The following is a 16,265-nucleotide window of genomic DNA, read 5'->3' on the forward strand; positions in this document are numbered from 1 at the left end:
TCTAAGAATTTGTCCATTTCTTCCAGGTTGTCCATTTTGTTGGCATACAGTTTCTTGTAGTAGTCTCTTATGATCCTTTGTATTTGTATGGTGTAAGTTGTAACTTCTCCTTTTTCATTTCTAATTTTATTGCTTTGAGTCCTCTCCCTTTTTTTTCTTGATGAGTCTGGCTAAAAATTTATCAATTTTGTTTATCCTTCCGAAGAATCAGGTTTTAGTTTCATTGATCTTTGCTATTGTTTTCTTTGTCTCTATTTCATATATTTTCTGCTCTGATCTTTATGATTTCTTTCCTTCCACTAACTTTCGGTTTTGTTTGTTCTTCTTTCTCTAGTTGCTTTAGGTGTAAGGTTAGGTTGTTTATTTGAAATTTTTTTTTCCCTAAGGTAAGATTTTATTGCTATAAACTTCCCTCTTAGAACTGTTTTGCTGCATCCCATAGGTTTTGGATCATTGTGCTTTCATTTTCATTTGTCTCTAGGTAATTTTTGATTTACTCTTCGATTTCTTCAGTGATCCATTGCTTGCTTAGTAGCATATTGTTTTGCCTCCACGTGTTTGTGTTTTTTACAGTTCTTTACTTGTAGTTTATTTCTAATCTCACAGAAAAGATTAAATTTAATTAAAAGATTAAATTTATTAAATTTACGGAGTCTTGCTTTTTGGCCCAGCTTTTGGTTGCTCCTGCAGAATGTTCCGTGTGCACTTGAGAAGAATGTGTACATTGCTGCTTTTGGATGGCATGCTCTATAAATATCAATTAAGTCCATCTGCACTAATTTAAGGCCTGTGTTTCCTTATTGATTTTCTCTCTGGATGATTTGTCCTTTGAAGAAAATGGGTTGTTAAAGTTCCCCACTATTATTGTGTTATTGTCGATTTCTCCCTTTATGGCTGTTAGTATTTGCCTTATATTACTGAGGTGCTCCTATGATGGGTGCATATATATTTCCAATTATTATATCTTCTTCATGGATTGATCCCTTGATCATTTTGCAGTATCCTTCTTTGTCACTTATAAGAGTCTTTATTTTAACGTCTATTTTGTCTGATATGAGCATTGCTACTCCAGCTTTCTTTTGATTTCTATTTGCATGGAATATCTTTTCTGATCCTCTCACTTTCAGTCTGTTTGTGTCCCTAGGTCTGAAGTGGGTCTCCTGTAGACAGAATATACAGTGTCTTGTTTTTGTATCCATTCAGCCAATCTATGTCTATTGGTTGGAACATTTAATCTATTTATCAGTAAATTTAAGGTAATTATCAATATGTACATTCTTATCGACTTTTTCTTAATAGTTTTGTTTTTGTTTCTATAGGTCTTTTTTCTTCCCTTCTTCTTTTGTTCTCTTCTCTTGTGGTTTGATGACAATCTTTAGTGTTTGTGTTTGGGTTGCTTTTTCTTTTTTTGTGTGTGTATCTATTGTAGATTTTTGGTTTGCTGGTCTGGCAAGGTTTTGATATAGCAATCTATTTAAGTACAAGTTTGTTTTAAGTTTCTGGTCTCTTTCCCGCCTAGAGAAGTTTCTTAAGCATTTGTTGAAAACCTGGTCTTGTGGTGCTGAATTCTTAGCTTTTGCTTGTCTGTAAAGCTCTTGATTTCTCTATCAAATCTGAATGAATGCCTTGCTGGGTAGAGTATTCTTGGTTGTAGTTTCTTCTCTTTCATCCCTTGCAATATATCGTGCCAATCCCTTCTGTTCTGCAGATTTGCTTCTGAGAAATCAACTGATAACTTTATGGGAGTTCCCTTGCATGTTATTTGTTGTTTTCCCTTGGTGCTTTAAATTATTTTTCTTTGTCTTTAAATTTTGTCAGTTTGATTACTATGTGTCTCAGCATGTTCCTCCTTGGGTTTATCCTACCTGGGACTCTCTGCACTTCCTGGACTAGTGGGGCTAAGTTGACTGCTTCTTTTCCCATGTTAGGGAAGTTTTCAGCTATTATCTTTTCAAATATTTTCTCAGGTGCTTTCTCTCTCTTCTCCTTCACGGACCCCTGTAATGTGACTGTTGGTGGGTTTAATGTTGTCCAAAAATACTGTCTTCATTTCTTTTCATTCCTTTTTTCTTTATTTTGTTCCATGGCGGTGATTTCCACCATTCACTCTTTCACATCACTCACCTGTTCTTCTGCCTCAGTTATTCCACTATTGATTCTTTCTAGTGTATTTTTCATTTCAGTTATCAAGGGTTCATTTCAGCTTGCTTTTTCTTTAGTTCTTCTAGGTTTTGTTAAACATTTCTTTCATCTTCTCGAACTCCATTATTTACCTGACATCCTAGATCATCTTCACTAACATTATTCTGAATTCTTTTTCTGGAATGTTGCCTATCTCTACTTCAGTTAGGTGTTTTTCTGGGGTTTTATCTTGTTCCTTCACCTGGGGCATAATCCTCTGCCATTTCATTTTGTCTAACTTTCTGTGATTGTGGTTTTCATTCTGTAGACTGCAGGACTTTGGTTCTTCATGCGGCTTCTGTCTACCCTCTTGTGGATGAGGCTATCTAAGAGGCTTGTGCATGCTTCCTGATGGGAGGGACTGGTGGTGGGCAGGTCAGTCCTCAGTAAAACTTTTATCCACTTGTCTGCTGCTGGGTGGTGCCATGTTCTCTCCATGGTTGAAGAGAGACAGAGGAAGAAGACCATGGTTGTTTGGCCTGAGGGGACCTAGCACTGGCGTCTACAGTCTGTTTGGTGGGGCTAATGGCAGTCTCTGGGAAGGCTCACACCAATAAGTACTTCCCAGAACTGCTGCTGCCAATGTCTTTGGCAGTGAGCCACAGCAGCCTCTCACCTCTGCAGGAGACCCTCCAATACTAGCAGGTAGGTCTGGCCCAGTCTCTTATGGGGTTACCACTTTTTTCCCCTGGGTCCTGGTATGCACAAGACTTGTGTGTACCTCCCAAAGGCATAATTTCTGTTTCCCTCAGTCCTGTGGAGGTCCTGCAATCAAATCTGCTGACCTTCAAAGCCAAATTCTCTGGGGATGCCTCCTCCCATTGCTGGACCCACAGGCTGGGAAGCCTGATGTGGGGCTCAGAACTTTCACTCCAGTGGGAGAACTTCTGTCATACGGTATGTCCCCTACATACGAATGGGTTCTGTTCTGAGACCGTGTCCATAAGTTCAATTTATTCATACATCCAGCAAAGTTAGCCTAGGTACCCAACTAACAATCGGCTATATAGTACTGTACTGTAATAGGTTTATAATACTTTTCACACAAATAATGCATAAAAAACAAATACAAAAATAAAGAAAACATTTTTAATCTTACAGTACAGTACCTTGAAAAGTACAGTAGTACAGTACAACAACTGGCATACAGGTGCTGGCATCGAGTGAACAGGCAAGAAGAGTTACTGACTGAAGGAGGGAGAGGAGCTGGGAGATGGTAGAGCTGAAGGATCATAAGCAATAGGAGATGGAGGGCAAGCTGCAATTTCACTCATGCCTTACACTGATGGCATAGGTTCTGGTTCTTTGCTGGATTCAATTCTATCTACCCTCTTGAAAAAACAATCCAGTGATGTCTGGGAAGTAGCTCTTTTTTTTCTTGTCATAGATGACATGGTAGCACTGGACTGCATTCTAAATGTCTGCTGCAACCTTTGTGTTCCATTCTACATTCGGGTCCCGTGCCTCAAAAACTAACAGTACCTCCTCAAATAAAGAAAATTCCCTTGCCATTTCCTGTATTGTGAATCTCTTCCATTCTTCAGTTACTTCTTCTTCCTCTGTCTCTCTTCATCCTTTCTCTGGGCCTCCAATTCCTGGCTTTTCTTATCAGTACCAGCTACATCACTGCTGCTTTTATGCTTGCTTCTGGACATCCTGGCCTTGAAATAAAGATACTGCACTACTGTATTCTATGAAGTACTGTGCAACAAAGTACACAAAAGCACAACCACTTGCAGAGGATGCATGAACATGACAACGTACTCCAGACGTGTGAACTAACTTATGTGACTGGACATGTTAATGAACGTTTGCATCTTTGAAAGTTTGCCTCCTGAACGTTCATATATAGGATACTTACTCTACGATTGCTTTCCAGTTTGTGGGCCATCCACTTGGCATATTGTGATTGTGCCCCTCCTACCATCTCATTTTGGCTTCTTGTTTGTCTTTGGATGTAGGATATCTTTTTTGTTAGGTTCCAAGGTTTTTTGTCAATGGTTGTTCAGCAGTTAGTTGTGATTATGGTGTTCTCATAAGAAGGGGTGGGTGCACGTCCTTCTACTCCGCCATCTTAAGCTAATTCAAGAGACTGTATTTTCTCCATTGTATATTCTTGCCTCCTTTGTTATGGATTAGGTGACCATAGGTGCGTGGGTTTCTCTCTAGACTTTCTATCCTGTTCCATTGATCTATATTTCTGTTTTAGTGCCAGTACAATAGTGTTTTGATTACTGTAGCCTTGTAGTATAATCTGAAGTCAGGGAGCCTGATTCCTCCAGCTCCATTTTTTTTCTCAAGATTGCTTTTACTATTCAGGGTCTTTTCCATTTCTATACAAATTGTAAAATTTTTTGCTCTAATTCTGTGAAAAAGGGCATTGGTAATTTGATAAGAATTGCGTTGAATCTGTAGATTTCTTTGGGTAGTATAGTCATTTTCATAAGGAAAACATACAGATGGCTAAAAAGAAGATGAAAAGATGCTCAACATCACTAATTATTAGAGAAATGCAAATCAAAGTACAATGAGGTATCACCTCACACCGGTGAGAATGGCCATCATCAAAAATCTACAAATGATAAATGCTGGAGAAGGTGTGGAGAAAAGGGAACCCTCCTACATTGTTGGTGGGAATGTAACTTGGCATAACCACTATAGAGAACTCTATGGAGGTTCCTTAAAAAACTAAAAATAAAACTATTATATGACCCAGCAATCCCACTCCTAGGCATATACCCAGAGAAAAGTATAATTCAAAAAGATACATGTGCCCAAATGTTCATTGCAACACTATTTACAATAGCCAGGACTTGGAAGCAACCTAAGTGTCCATCAGCAGAGGAATGGATAAAAAAAATGTGGTACATATATACAATGGAATATTACTCAGCCATAAAAAAGAATAAAATAATGCCATTTGCAGCAGCATCTATGAACCTCTACATTGTCATATTGGGTGAAGTAAGTCACACAAAGACAAATATCATATGATATCACTTATATGTGGAATCTAAAAATGGGTAGAAATGAAGTTATTTACAAAACAGAAGTAGAGTCACAGATGTATAAAACAAACTTAAGGTTACCAGGGAATTATAGGGGGAGGGATAAATTGGGAGATTGGGATTGGCATATACATACTACTATATATAAAACAGATAACTAATTAGGACCTACAGTATAGCACAAGGAACTCTACTCAATACTCTGTAATGACCAATACATGAAAATAATGTAAAAAAGAGTGGATGTATGTATATGGATAACTGATTCACTTTGTTGTACACCTGAAACTAACACAACATGTTAAATCAACTGTACTTCAACAAAAATTAAAAAAAAATACATAAGTGGGGGAAATTAACATGTTAGTAATATATGGTAATGCTTTGGGAAAGGATTTCATGCTTATTTGAGAATCAACTGTGTACTTGCTGAGGAACACTTTGTAGCTATTGCACTTCTCATTCATTGGGCTAAGAAATATTGATTATGAATATGGATTGTTAGATGTGATGATTTAAAGAAAAACATGAATGCTTATAGTCAGAAAATGAAAATAGTAATAGCTGAAACTGATCTATACTGATAACAAAAAGGGAATTACATAATAACATATTAAGCATATTTTGAGAGCCAAGATAGAACTCCAAAGAAAATTGTATGTTAAACAAACAAACAGAAACAATCTGGCAACTCAGAAGCCCGGGAGTGCAGAGGAAGTGAGTAGGATGGGCTCATGCACAGACAGGATGATAGAACTCCCAATCTGGGCAGATGGTCAGAGAATAAAATATCAAAACTGCAGACTTTTTAATTTCCACTACACAACCATCCATGTGAGTGCTTAAAATATTTACTTACCCAAGATGAAGCAACTTTGTAGTTAACTTCAATTCAACCTTGTTGTTTGAGAACATACTGTAGCAACTTGTAAGTACTGTTGCTGCAAAATCTGTCTAATGAGAAGTTATATTCTCTTATATGTATCCCTTTCAATCTCCTCTCTATTTTCTTGATTGAAGTAGAGCAATAAAGGAAGAAAACAATCCAAAAGTCATTTACAGAAGCCACAGGATTATAACTCTCATCACAGTTTCATTCCTAAGTATCCATGGAGCATAAGACTTTGAAGTTCAAATACAAAAGACCTTAAAACAAAAGGCAATCAAACTCAAATATGCAACACCAAGGTATAATTTGCATCCTAACTGTCTTTTATTTTTGTATTCATAGAAATTATATATCAATCTTTTGTTTTAGCTTCTCAGTCACCAAGGCAAAGAAAGAAGCCTAACAGTTATGCTATAAAATAGAAACTAATATTTTCTCAAGTTAAGCACAGTTTACTGATATTAACATTTGAGAGGAATATTTTTGAGTATTTGAATACTTGTAAGACACAATGATGTATTTCAGACATCCTCACTAATGTACCAAAAGTAGATATAATAATGAACCACAGAGCTCTTTCTTCTGTTGGCTGATTCAAGTTCAAAAGATAATGTCCAAAAACATGTTATTAATAATTTCATGTATTAAACAATAGAATAATAAAATCCTTGGATCAAACTCTTTTGGGTTCAGTGTACATTTAATTTGAAGAGATTGTTATCTATGCTGAACTCAAGAGTACATGCTCCATGTAAAGGTGTTCTAAAGTATTAAATTCTGTAGTGGCCAAATGAACATATTTGTGATAGGTCTGATATACAGGTTGCCAAATTATGTTACCTAGAGTAGATGTTTGGATAACTTGTATAACTATGAGTTGATTCTTTTTGACTTTTTTTTCTCATAACCAAAATTTGCTTGAGTATTGAGTGACAGTCTGCTTTAGATTAAACTCTATAGCAAGTACTGGAAGTGGGAAAAAATTCTATGTAGTTGATTAGGGACGGAATTACAAACTATGATACACTGAAAATAAGGGGTGACACTCTATCTTTAAAGTCAAGGAATTTAAACACCTGTGCATGGATGTGGGTCAAGGGAATATTCAGAAAAAGTCAAGATTTTTACTCAGTAAACAATTCCTTGTTCTTCCAAATGATGGATATGTAAGGACAGTAGATTTAAAACAATTTAAGTAAATGAGAACTATTGACATTTTTGGTTCTGGCCTGACTCCCAGTGGACTTTCCTAAAGAAAATGAGGTACAGATATAATGGGAAAATGATGGTCGTTGCTTTAACAACTACTTTCTTACTGACCCACAGATATTTCCTTAACTTTTCTGACAATGAGCCCAAGAACTCTGAGGTATGCTTAGTACTCAAAAAGCATAATCATTGCTTTTCTTGTGGCTAGAATGCATGTAAGACATTGTTTATTAATTAATAAGCTCTAAGATTATAGAATTTCCCAAGTATATATTATTTTTTTCTAAAATTGGTTTGCTATAATTTTCACATGACAATCAGGATTTCCCTACAGATGAGAGTGAGAGAGAAAAGAGAGAGACAGACAGAGAGAGAGAGAAGGAGTATACCAAAGTGCCAGTAATGTGGTGCATATTAGATTAAGGAATAATTTGATAGCAGCAAAAGTCTAAATTACAGTAAAAATCAATTTCTTTTGGTAATTGTTAGAAAGATATGTAAATCTATTAAATTTAATAAAATGATGTAAGCCAAAATTTCCTTAACTCTCCTGCCTTTTGTGAAGCACTGAAAAAACCCTAGGAATGTATTTATATAAATAAATTATTGAGGAAATAAATAAATTCCAAATCATTTATGTAATTAATCTGCTCTCAAAGAGAGCATAACTCCCTGCTCCTTAAGTGTGGCTGTTCATAGGGCCTTCCTTCCAGAGAGCATGGTATGGAAAAGTGGGTGAAAGAGTTATGTTATAGTCAGAAACCTGACAAAAAATACTTTTACCAAGTAATCAAAATTGACATAAACAGTGATGTCATGTTGATAATTTGCACCCTTGATATGATGTGACGAGACCAAAAGCCCTTATTCCCAGTGTAATCATAATTAGACAAATCCCAGTTGGGGGCAGTCTACAAAATACTTAACTAATACTTTCAAAACTGTCAAAGTCGTTAAAAACAAGAAAAGTCTGAGAAAATGTCACAGCCAAGTGTTGCCTAAGGAGATATAATGATTAAATGAAATGTTGTATTCTACATGGGATCTTGGAACAGAAAAAAGAATAATAGGTAAAAAAGTAAGGGTATATGAGTAAAGTTTGAACTTTGGTTAATAATAATATAACAATGTTGGTTCATTAATTTAACATGTGGATCATACATTGTTAACTAGGAAAAACAGGTATGTGCTATATGAAAAATCTCTCGGCTATCTTTGCAGGTTTTCTGTAAATCTAAAGTATTTTATTTCAATCTTTTTATGTGCATATATATAAAACATGTGTATAAATAAATAATATTTTATAAAATTTTGATCATATTACCTATGTTTTATCTTTTTCAATACAGTGTGAACATTTTTCAACTTGAGTCAGTATTCTTTGAAAACATTTTTTTTTCATAGAAAGGCATTTTATTTTAAATATAGCAGTGTGTACTTGTCAATATAATATACCAATATTTTAATAGTGGTTATACTAGGTGGTGACATTATAGGTAATTTAATTTCTCTTTTATACTTGTACCTAGTACTAAGCTAAGTGCTAGGGATTTAGAGTTGATCAAAACTTAATACCTGCTCTCCAAGTGCTCATGGTAAGAAGCAGTGTAGTAAGATACAGGTTTTGAAGCTAGCTTTAGATTTGAGTTCTATGCTATCATTTACCAGCTCTTTAATTCTACAAGGGTCTCATTTTCTGTAAAATGGAGATTTTACACATTTAATATCATTTCAATAAACTCAATGTCAACAAATAAATAAATAAAATATTTTAAGAAAAAGTTTATTTTTAAACCCCTACAAATTACTAAAATATCAGTTTTTTACTTTGTTTTAATTCTAATGTATCATATTATTTCTCTTTATTTCCATTAAAGATAGAGATAGATATGTAGGTAGACACATAAATATATAGAGAGAATATTTAATTTACTTTATGGGTTTTATGGGCAGTTCTTGCACTTATCTGGTAAAATGCATTATCTTTTCAATATAACTGAATTTATACATAAAATATGGTTATACAGCATAGTTGTTAATAGAATACAACTTATCTATTAAAACATGAACAGCACAGATTTATATTCTTCTATAATCTTTGTGATTTTCTTCCAATTATATTTTACATATTTTCATTCTAATATAGTGTAAATTTAACTATATTCTCTTGTAGGAAACCAGAGTTTGAGTCCACTGATACATGTTTGAAATGCTCAGTAGCTTTGTCATTTACTTAAGGTGAGACTGCAGATAATGTAGCACACATTAGAGGTCCCATATTCAAAAGTCAGTCTCTTCTTATTCCCCCAGTTAACTTAAGGGAGAGTGACTCATTTCTATCAATGTAATTCGTGTAAGGTCAAAATCAGTTATTGGGGTTTTACCCTATTGCTAATTATTGGGTTAAGGCATGGTCATGTCATAAATATTTTTGCCAAGGCAACATAAAGAAAGATTTCTGGGGAACTTTTAGTAAAGATTTCTTCACTGATGCAACAGAAATGTATCAATGCATTAAAGAATACTCTCTCTTCTGATGGGTGTTTTCCTGTCTGAATTTGAAGCTTGCAACTATGGCAACCATGAGGGAAACAGTAAGGCTCTTGAAAGGATGGCTGTTTCCTAAAGATGTGTTGAGCCCTTCAGTTAATCAGTTCTGGGGACAACCAGCCTCATCCTCTGGACTTGTCAAGAAACATTATAAATATTTTCTTATTATTTTAGAAAAATTTCTCAGGGTTTTCTTTTACTATACTTATAGCTCCTTAGTTATCTAAAATGTCATTGGATATTTTAAAGCCAATTTTCAATGTCACCTAAAGTAAAATCATAGATTTTCCCTCTCAGTAAGTCTAAAGCCATTTGTGAACATTAATGCCTTGAAAGTTAACTTTGAGTGGATGTATAGAATTACTTTTTTTTTCCATTAACAGTAGTCATATCTTTTTTTAGGATTATTTTAAGTCAAATACTTCGCAGATTTTTGCCTTTTTACCATCTAAATCTGCCAGAGAAATAACCAGATTATAGTTACAAAGAATATATCATGCATGAGGTAGCTCAATTTGTGTGTATTCAAGCTCAACACTAACTAATATTCCATTTGTGCCTTCTGATTTTCTACAAATGGATCCTTTCATTGGATATATTCCAAGTTGAAAAAAATAGCACAAACAATGCTCATATCCTCCAAATTCACATCCAAAATTACCAGTAAGTAACTTTTAAAAATTAGCCTATAGATAACCTGTGAAAATTTAGTTTCTCTCTCTCTCTCTCTCTCTCTTTTTTTTTTTTTAACAGGAAAGGATGGTGAGATGCCCTGCTGACATTTTACCTAAATTATTATAAAGTACAATATTAGATCCAGTATTTGAATTTGGACTGAATAATTATTTGTTCTTATATATCCTATAGCTTATTTCACTGCATAATATATATGAATCATAATATCTATGAACCATTGCATAATATCTATGAATCACTTTGATTGGGAAAGTAAATATACTAACATGCACACACACACACACACACACACACCATTTTACATGTTAGGTTTACACTTATAAGATTATTTTTAAAATACTTCGGTCAAGTATTTTAAATTGGTAATAGTATATATGAAGTTTCCATGACTATAATAATGTGTTCTGTACATTGTAAGCTTAAGACAAATTGTACACATAACCACAATTTCTCTAAATTATAATATTCTATCTTTGTGATTTTGTTAGTAAAGTTTGAATTAAAGCCCTCAGAAAATATTTACAGGTACTAGTCAATTCAAATCATCTTTGTTAACATTTGAGTATTTTTTAAAAGCTTCATTGATGAATATTTACATTCGATGAGCTATACATATATAAGATATACAATTTGATGTTTTGACATGTTTATACATACATAAAATCATTACCATAGTCAGGATAATTAATATATCTGTCATCTCTTTTTATGATCCATCTTGTTGCCTCGCCTCACCCCTAACCCATGCTCAGGTACTGATGATCTGATTTATGTCACTCACAATAGATAAGTTTGGATGTTTAAGAATTTTAATTAAATTGGATGGTAGCGTTATCTTCATCTGATTTCTTATATTCAGCATAATTTTACACTCAGCATAAGTAACCATGATGTTGCACATATCAATAGTTCTTTCTAATTTATTCCAGTAAATGGATAGGCTACAAGGTTTTCATCTATTCACTTGCTGATGAATGTCTGGGTTGTTTTCAGGGTTTTGGTCATTACAAAATAAATCTGCTATAAGCATTCATGTAGAAGGATTTATATTGACACATTCTTTTATTTCTCTTGGGTAAATACTTAGGAGTGAAATGGCTGAGTCATTTGAAAGATGAAATTGTAAAAATGTTTTCCAAAATGGTTATACCATTTCACATTTCCACCAGCTGTTCTAATGTATATGTAGTGGTATATCATTGTGCTTTTTATCTTGCATTCTCCTAAACAGTAATGTTGTTGAGCACTTTACATTCATGTATCTTCTTTTGTGGAATGTCTGTTTAGATCACTTGCCCATTAAATTTTTTTTATTATTGAGTTTGAGTGTTCTTTATGTATTTTGGATACAAGTACTTTATCAGATATATGATTTTGCACACATTTTTTCCCATTCATGGTTCATCTTTTTGTTCCTTTACTATTGTCACTTGTAGTGATTTTTATAAAGTCCAATTTACCATGTTTTCTTGTGGATTATGCTTTTTGATGTTTTATCTAAGAAATCCTTAACTAACTTAAAGTCACAGTATTTCTCCCATGTTTTCTTAGAGAAGATATGTAGTTTTAAGTTTTAAATTTAGGACTATGATAAATTTTGAGTAAATTTTATATATTTTGTGGGGTACAGATTAAAACACAAGTTTTTGTACATGCCTACCTGCTTGTACCCATTATTCAAAGACTATCCTTTCTCAGTTGAATTTTTTTGAGCCTTTGAAAATCTTTCTAGAATCTATTCTTTTCCATTGATCTATTGTCTATACTTAGACCAATAGCAATCAATTTTAATTACCATATCTTTGTAAAAAGTCTTAAAATCTGGTAGTGACATTACTCCCACTTTGTTCTTTCTCAAAATTGTTTTGGTTTTTCTAGGTCATTGCATTTACATAGGAACTTTAGATCAGTTTTGCAATTTCTACAAAAAGTCTGCTGGGATTTTAAATATGATTATAATAAATCTATAGATTAATTTGGGGTCAGTTGAAATCTTAGCAATGTTGTATCTTCCAACACATGGGCACAGTATATCTCAAACATCACCCACCACCCCAACTATTCTAATTAGAATGCTGTGTTGAGACATCCCCAAGACTAACCCTCCAGGTTGGATGATTCATGAGAGGGTGGCTCACAAGTCTCAGCATACAGACAAACCAATGGCTCTGATTTGTTATATCAAAAGGGTTCAAAGAATAATGAGGAAAGGGAAATGGTACACAGGGCATAGTCCTTGGGAAACTAGGAGCAAACTTCCAAGGTCAGCATTCCAAGTGGAATAACACAGGAGGCATTTAATTTCCTTTGCAAAGAGTTATGACGAAACCTGTGAGTTGCTGCCAACAGGGAGATTCATTAGAGACTTGGAGTCCCAGGTTTTTGTTGAGGGCTAATCACATAGGCAACCTCTGCTTAGTATATACCAAAATTCAAGACTCCCAGAAGGAAAGCAGTTGTTAAGCATAAACCATAATGCTTACACCAACAGTTTAGGCACAGTGAGCCATTTATATTACTTAATGGTGGGAACCCTCTTGAAATCTAAGTTTTCAGGCACTAGTCAAGGGCAAATCTTGCAAGTAGGACTTTTCAAGGAGAGCAGTTCAGGCTTGCTGTGTTAATTCTTTTCTGAACAGATGTTATTGAGAATAACTAATCAATTAAAATTAAAGAAAATCACTCTCCCACTGTTCTGAAATCACAACAAAAATGGAATCTATAAAAACCATACCAACTGAAACCATATCCTTTTTAAGCTGATTTTCATATAATCTATGCTAAAAAGCATACAAATATCTTCTTGATAATCTTACTGAAAACTTTTAGGTAAAATTCCTCCAAAGGTCTTAAATCATGACATTTTAAATATATATATATATATATGTATATAATTATTATGCTTATAATCAACTGTAAATAATAACAGATTTTATAGTATTCATGTTAGCTCCTCTATATTTTATATTTTTTTTATTTTTATAAGTATATGTATATATTTTGTAAATCAGCTAAAGTTTATATAAAATATAGGTTTCCATAATTTGTAGAATACTTTATTTTGATGTTTACTATAATATTCATAAGCTTTAACATATATATCTATAATTGCACTAATATAATTAGTCTTAAAATCATTTAAACTGGTATGAATCCTTCAACTGCAGATGAAGATTTTGTTTGACATTATTATTGAATGAAAAAGTTATTGATAATGTGAAACATAAACACCTTAGATAATTTTATTACTATTGGCAAATGTCTCCTCTGTCAAATTGATCATGATACTCAATGTTCTACTAGTTGATAATATCTGAACAGGGTCCTTGTGCATTTTTTAGAATCTTGAAAGTTTAATAACTTTTATTATTGATAGTGTCTCTCTTTTATACCAAACTAAACTTTAGATAGCTAATTTAATTGGAAATTTATATGTAATAAAAAGAGTTTTAATTTCCTTTCAATTTATTGCATCCACTTTACCTTTCTTTTTTCTTCATCACATCCCTTGTGTTACTTTGAAATATGCATTAGATTCCTTTGCTCTCTTATTCTTTCAATGAAACTCATAAATAAAACATAATGCTCTTCATCTGTTAAACATGTTAAGTTATAGGTGAAATGTCATGTTTGAAAGCAAAGTTGTCCCTCACCCAACAGATTACTTATTAAGTATAAATGGAAGAGTTTCTTTAAAATGAAGATATCTGGCAGACAGTATTTTAAACAAGGTACCAAATTTAACACCATCAACAGAGGGATATACTGACATTATGGACCTCTCTATATATAAGCACTGAAAAGGGTACAACATCACCTATACAGTCTTCCTGCCAAAAAGTTTTCAGTTAAATCTAATCATGGGGAAAAAATATGACTAACCTAAATTGAGGAATTCTACAAAGCATTTGGTCTGAACCCTTCAGTAACATAAATGTGAATGACAAAATAGTTGGGAAACTGTTCTAGATTAAAGAAAACTAAAGGGACATAACAAGTTAATGTAATGAGACTTAATTAGATTCTGAATTTAAAAATAAAATCTTTAAAGCATCTTATTTGAACATTTGGGGAAATTTGCATTATAACAAATACTATTGTATCAATTTCGTGAGTGTAAAGAATTACATTCATGAGTGGCTATGTAGGAGAAAGCTCTGTTCTTAGAGACACATTGAAGTATTCAGGGGTGAAATACCGGTTGATTAGAAGTACCATCAAATTATTCAGCAACTACAGTATAAACACACACACATATAGATAAATATAGCAAAATGTTAACACGGTGAAGTTAAGTGAAAGGTTTTTAACTGCTTATTGTATTATTCTTGCAAATTATTGTAAGTTTTAAAAAATCCAGAACAAAAACTTTGGTGTGGGAAACAATAAAGGCATTCTGTTTATGAGACTTTTCTTAATAAATATTCTGTCCTTGAAAGTTGAATTTTTGAAAGTAGACAACTTCTCTTACATGTCATAAAAATAAATGCTAATGATGGAAAAAGGAGATATCTAAGAAAAAATTACAGTAGCATCACAAAGTTAGAAAATATATTTCAGCTGGCAAGAATATCCTTCTAATTTAGATGACAACATATTAATAATAAAGGTTAATCAATTATTTTTCCCTATGGTTTTGCACTTGAGTTTCAAACTTAGACACTTGGGATTGCATTCAAGTACATACACAAGTATAAACTTGAGTTTATTTTGGGAGTATTATTAGTTTAAACATTGCATATTGCTGTTTGAAGCTCATAGCACTGGGCATGGATTCAGAGCTCAGGCTCCTTGCTCCCGTGTAGCCTCTATCCACGAGGGTTTTTTTCTGTCTTCAGTTAGCTGGTAGAAGAGCAAGAGTAGGGATGAAGCACACTCACATCATAAATGCCTCAGTGTGGTAGCAACACACATCCACTGACATGTGTCATGGCAGTATGTGGCCTGACCCTGTGTTCAGGAAAAATGAGTGGAGATATTTCTAGTGAAGAGTAGCCATCTGTGTCACAAAAATTAAGATGAAATCAACCATTTCTGAGAATGTATGACCTAGAAAACCTCACCCAATAGTGATAGAAAATCTGAATGGAACTATCCCTATTAAAGATGTGTTGAATTGCTAAATGAAATATAACCTAAATAGTTCAGCCTAGAAGTTTTGACAGATGAGATTTATAAACAGTCCAGGAATAGCTCCATTATTTAATAAGTTATTCCAATAGTTAGAAAAAAAGGGGAAACGCTAAAGAGCTTAATTTTTGAAGTTAACTGACCAAAAAGAAAGAAAAATTATAGGAAATTATAATCATAGGCACAATGAGTTAAATACAATATTAGCAACATACAACACAGGTATTTATAGATACATATACATATGTTCATTATCCATACATAGGTATTTCATATTCTTATACACATATATTGTCAGAAAATGTTAGTGCATCTTTGCTCTCCTAAGCTTGTAGTCATGTGTTGTGAAATATTTCTATTTTTTTTCTTTCCTAATCCACAACCAAAGGAACAACCATAATTCCTGTTCAATAGGATACAGATATTTTAGTTGAAGCTGCATTTGTATGTACTACATGATTCTGAACATTACACAAGCTAAGAAATGCAAGATGTTGAAAACAATTGCTGGCTTTTCATGAGTTATATTTATTTGGATTATCAATTTAGGTTCAGATCATTTCTAGAAGACTGGACTAATGTTTTGAGTAATAGAATGGTAC

At 33.4% G+C, this 16,265-nt stretch overlaps 1 protein-coding gene across 2 annotated transcripts in view; it reads left to right on the forward strand.

Annotated features, from left to right (window-relative positions):
- Positions 1-16,265, forward strand: part of KLHL1 (kelch like family member 1) — a 388,765-nt gene that overhangs the window by 172,281 nt on the left and 200,219 nt on the right. The gene's annotated exons all lie outside the window — the stretch shown is intronic.

The sequence above is a fragment of the Lagenorhynchus albirostris genome, chromosome 18 (assembly GCF_949774975.1).
Source record: "Lagenorhynchus albirostris chromosome 18, mLagAlb1.1, whole genome shotgun sequence".
Taxonomy (NCBI): domain Eukaryota; kingdom Metazoa; phylum Chordata; class Mammalia; order Artiodactyla; family Delphinidae; genus Lagenorhynchus; species Lagenorhynchus albirostris.